The following is a 5768-nucleotide window of genomic DNA, read 5'->3' on the forward strand; positions in this document are numbered from 1 at the left end:
GCACCTACTCTGTGCTGGAGTCACCGGATGGTGCACACTGTTAAACGCTCAACCACTAGCTGGAAATGGCTGGAACTTGCTCGGGTGCCTGAGACAAGAAGCCTGCTGGTCTGCTTCTGCGAGGCCATGACCTTGAAAGCCCCCAGGAACGTTTCATTTCTGCTCACATGGGGTCCTCATGAGGGGGTACGGACTCAACAGCCGCTAACAACACTGTACTGAGTGCTGCTTCACATACACTTTCATTCAATTTTCATTAGATGCCAGATGAGGAAACAGAAGCTCAGAAACTCCACAGGCCCACAACTGAATGGTGTCTGGCTCACTCAGAAGCCCATATTCTTTTTTAAAGTTTTCTTAATATAATTTTTATTATTTTTTGTGTGTGGGTGTTTATGTGTACCATCAAATCAGATCTGACTGGCACAGGAGGAGACTGTCCCTCCTTCTCCAGCAGAGCATCTGGTGGATTTGAACCGCTCACCTCTGGGATCACAGTGCAGCTTCTTGCCACTAGGCCACCAGAGCTCGCCAGAAGCCCGTTTTCTTTCTTAGCCATTAATTACTCTGACACCGAAGGAGTCCTGGTGGTTAAGCATTGGGCCAAGAACCCTAAGGTTGGCTGTTCAAATCCACTGACTGGCTCTTTACAAGAAAGCCCTGGGATCTGTAAAGAGTTTGTTGTCAGGTGCTATCAGGTCAGTTATGACTCAGCGTGACCGCGTGGACGACAGGAGGAAACACTGCCGGGCCCTGAGCCCTCCACACGATCACGGCTCTGTTGCTGTGGCTACTGTGGTAATAATCCATCTCATCAGGGCTCTATCTCTTTTTCACCGACCCACTTTCCCAAGCATGGTGTCCTCCAGGGACTGACTGGTTCCTTCTATTAACAGGCCAAAAATGCATGAGACGATATCTTGCCATCGTCAATTCTAAGTGAGATCCTGCCTGTACTTTGGATGCTGGAAGCCAGGTGTCTAATTACAGCTTAGGGAACCTGATGGGGCAGCTCCACTCTGTCACATGAGATCACTGTGACCAGGACTCAACTTTCCAGCACTCACCAAAAACACCCTACCTAACACACGTGGTCCTGGAGGACAGCCTTCTCCTGCTGGGCCTCAGTTTCCGTGCCCTGGCATGCCGATGGCAAGGCCAGCCTGACTCACAAGCTTTCAGAAAGATCTGGAGTCTTCAGGGACAGAAAGTGCTTTGAAAAGCACCCAGCATCCCACCGGAATGACATTCCTTCCCTTTGCTCCCGAAGCAGCCAAACTTGACGTTCCGGAAGATGCAAGCACCAAGGCCCCAGAGAGGAGACATGGGGGTAACTCGGGGAGCACGGAACAAAGGAAAATCACCAGGTCCACTCAGGTCCCCAGAGGTAGAGCAAAGGGAGGAGCACGGGAGGGGAGCTGCAGGGGGTGCCTTGGGGTGTTGCTGTTTTTGGTGACTGCTCAGCTGACGGCTTTCCAAGCTGAGAAACACACATCCACAAACTCTAACCTCCTCTGGCTTAAAATAGAGCCGCTGAACCAAAAATGCCAAGCACAGGGCAGAGTCACCTGCCTGGCAGAGCTAGACAGCTCCCCCATGGCCCCAATAGCCCCCACCCCCACAAGGCACGTTGGAAAAAAGCACCTCTCAGAATCACAGGGTACAGTATCACAGGGCATGCCGGACACAGTCAGTCAAAGACCCGTAGCCCCATCCTAGAGATGAGCAAAGGGAGGCCCAGGGAGGCCCTGGGAGTGTGCAGCCAGCAGTACCTTGTCTGCCAGGGTAACAGAGCATGACCAGGGGAGCCAGGCAGCCCTGAGTTCAAATCCCAGTTCATCCACTTCTGGGTTGTTCCCTAGGGCCGCCATTCCCTGAAAGCAAGCCCCCTCCCCCAACACATTATCCCAACAAGCTCTTTCCAGGCCCTTCTCAGCTGAAGTGACTTGGCCTCTCCAAGCCTCTGCTTCCTAAATGATAACGGAAGGATTCCATCCTTCCAGTCTGAATATACCCAGCACAGACAGGTGCTCAACCATCTGAGCGTTTCCCATGCGTCTGGAAAAAGGATTCGTGACACCAGCAAGCAGAAAGGCACTTGTCAAAAGGGAGAGGAAACAGCCACCAGCAACCAGGCATCCAGGTACCCAGGCACTGGGCACGTGCAATTACCTAACACCATTGGTAATCTTCAACATGGTCCTCCAAGGTGAGTACCATTACTGTCCCTACTTTTCAGATGGTAAAACTGAGATGCAGACAAGTGGAGGATTCTGCCCCAGGGCACGCGGTTAGGATGTGGGGATTTGAACTCATGTCTTGCTGATTACACAGTCACCATGCTGGGCAGCTTCAGGTAAAACCAGGACCTCACTAATTAATGACCTTCAGTGTAGCTTCGTCCCTTCCCTGAGAACAAGCCTCCCCTGCTCTTCTCTTCAACTCTCCAGTCAGGCTCTTCTCAGGCCCTTTCTGGGCTGCGCGTCATGAGTGTCCACTCCCCGTCCCCAGTACTTGCCATCCTCCCCCACCCTAGGACTCTATCCCAGGTTCTGCTCCTCTGAAGTCTGAGCCGGAATCAGGAAGCCAAAGTTGCTGATGCAGCTGCTAAAAATAAGGCTGAGGCAGCAGAGCGCAAGCCCTGGCCCTCGGCACCTTGCTTCTGGGCCACCGCGCCGCCTGCGGCTCAGGGGAAGTTCCACCCGCGCGACAGAGTTGGGACAGGTCCCTGCAGGCCCGGCACTCACTGTGACATTTGTAATCGTGGTAAGCACTCCTAGACCATGTCCCGAGGGGCCACCATTGCTGCTCTCGGGTGTCACATCTCCACGCGTTCCATCTTCACAGCCTCTAGACGAGTTTCCTGTTGCTGCTGTAACAAATGACAACAAATTTAGTAGACTGGACAACACTCATTTATCATCTTCTAGTTCCATAGGATGGAAGCGTGACGCAGATCCCTGGGCTGAAAGCAGGGGTCTCTCTGGAGGTTGTGGGGAGAATCCACATCCTTGTTCTTTCCACACTCTTGAAAAGTCAGTTTTAATTATGTTTAGAATGAACAGTCTTCTAAATGGCACAGCACTGCTCTGTCAGTTCACTCTGCTGAGGTAACCGGGTTGCTTTTATACTGAACCCTGTGCCACTGGTGTGTCAAATGCCATAATGGTCACCCATGGTGGACAGTGTTTGGTGGCGCTCCCAGATTAAGACAGGTTTGGAAGCAGGAGTGGCATCCACTTCCTAAACAATATGCCTCTGGAAACTATGAATTTAGAGAAACGACAATAGTTATAGAACAGGATTCAGGTCTTTTGTTCATAGGGTTGCTATGAGTCATGCAGTACTTAACAGCACTTAACTTAACAAAAACAACAGGGAACATCTGGTCTTAACTCAAGGTCCCCTTCGCCTGGGTGCCGTGGAAGAAAGGCCTGTACGGAGATTACAGATTACTTCTGTATAGATTACAGCCCAGAAAATGCATCAGAACAATTCTACTCCACAACACATATTATCTCCATAAGTCACAACTCAATTCCATGGCAATGAGTTTGTTGAGTTTTATCAACAATAGCATTGGCCTCAAATGGCTAATCTTTTTATCTTCACCTTAGCTGACTCTTGTTGTGTGCAGTCGACTCTATACTGACTTCTTGTTTTTAAGTGCTGTCGTGTCGAGCATGACTCATAGCGACCCTATGAACAACAGACCTGAACTCTGTTCTATAACTATCATCATTTCTCTAATGTTCATAGAGTTTTCAAAGGCATTGTTTAGGAAGTGGATGCCAATTCTACTTCCAGTCCTGTCTTAATCTGGGAGCTCCACCAAACACTGTTCACCTTGGGAAACCATTATGATATTTGACACACCAGTGGCACAGCTTTCAGCATCACAGCTGAAGCTACCTCAGTACAACAAACTGACAGACCAGCGCAGTGCTGTACCACTTTGGAAAATGTTCTTCCCAAACACAATTAACGCCAGGCCAGAGGACTGGCTGCAGGTCTGAGGACCCAATGGACTTTTAACTACAAAGGCTGGCCCACAAGGTCCTGACTAACTTAAACAAGAGGCTTCCAGCCCACAGCTGCTTGTTAGCTAAATCCAGTAAATCCAATCAGCCCTCACATGACTGTGAATGAAATAAAAACTCACTTAACAGTTTACACCTGACTCTGAATGAAAGCAAGAGCACCTACCCACTAGAATTCTGACTTCCGGTGACCCTACTGCACAGCAGAAATGCCCTGCAGGATGCCCCAGGCTGTCATTTCACGGGAGCAGACAGATTTTCGGATCTTTTCTGTGTGAAGTGTTGGCCCTTCCGTGAGCAGGTAAGTGCTTACCCACTGTGCCATGAAGTCTCCCAGTCAGATGGTGTTGAGTACAGCTCATTGAGGCCCTCCACAGGTTTTCAGAGGCTGTAAATCAAAATAGGAGACGACAGCCCTTCATTCTCCTGCAGAGTAGCAGGTAGATTTGAACTGCAGTCTTCGAGAGAGCAATGTAATTCACTGTAGAACATGCCACCAGAACTCCCTCGTGAGCTCGGAGGACAATGTATTCTCATCTGCAACCCTAATGTCACTTTGCTATGTAGCCAAACATGTTCAGAGATCTGGGGAGTTAGACTGTGAATATTTTGGGAAGGGGTATTTAGGAGCTCTGGTGGCACAGTTGTTTAACTTGAAGGTTGACAGTTTGAGCCCACCAACTGCATCTAGTGAGAACGTCAACTCAGTCTGCTTCTTAAAGAGGATATCCTAGTTATCTGGGTAGGTTCTACTGTGTGTCAGAAAGGGCCTCTGAGTCAGAATCAACTCAATGGCAATGTTTTGGCGTCGTTGTATGTTTGTTTTTAATTCTGCCAACCACAACCATCTTACAGCGGACAATTTCATAGTCCCATTTTACTGATGGGGACACTGAGGTACGTACCCAGCTGTACACTGCTGGTAAGAAACAGGAGCGGCCATTGAGTTAATTCCAGTTTCTCGGAACCACTGTAGAAGAAAGTAGAATTGGCCCTAGAGTTTCCAAGGCTTTGGCTCTGTTCTCTGCTAGTGGATGGTTAAGTTCTAACCTGTGACCCTTTTGTTAGCAGTCCAGTTCTTTAACCACCAGGAGCGCTAGTACACTACCGTAGCCTTTGAATGAGCCTTCCACCTCTGGGTCACATCTCTTTTTCACATGACAGCCAGAATGCAGCTTTTGAAAATTAGGAAACAGCTGGGTTTCTGTGGTCTTTAGGTTTTGGGGACCTTTCCCCCTCCTCCCTGCTTCCGAACTTCCCACGGCTTTCAATTTCATGAAAGAGTAAAACTTTGCCTGCCCTGAACCCACCTCATTTTCCGAAGCCCCTGACTGCTAACCCATCTCTTCTCTGCTCAGACGACTTCTCCAGGCGCCAAGTCCATCATTAGAGAGGCTTCCTTCCACATTAGCTGGCTGTACCCCGCCTTCTCTCGAGAATCTCTTTTTCTTCTTCACCACTCGTCTGAAATGATTTTATTTTCCCCTTGGCTCAGGAGTCACTGGCCAAGCCTCCTTGCTAGGATTATAAGCACATTTACACCGCAAACCTCCCCGAGGTGCTCGACAGTCATTTGTTGGATGACTGACTGACTAACGAACCGAATGAACGATCCAGAATCTCGGGGCGAGAGCTGGTGATGTGGACCGGGCTTCCCGGCTTTGGGCGCCGCGCTCCATATGGCCCTATTTGCGGACGCGCTCGCCCCGCGGCGGCCCCGTGCAAACA

This window comes from Elephantulus edwardii, unplaced genomic scaffold (assembly GCF_000299155.1).
Source record: "Elephantulus edwardii isolate Elephantulus edwardi_28Jun2011 unplaced genomic scaffold, EleEdw1.0 scaffold00015, whole genome shotgun sequence".
NCBI classification, from domain to species: Eukaryota; Metazoa; Chordata; class Mammalia; order Macroscelidea; family Macroscelididae; genus Elephantulus; species Elephantulus edwardii.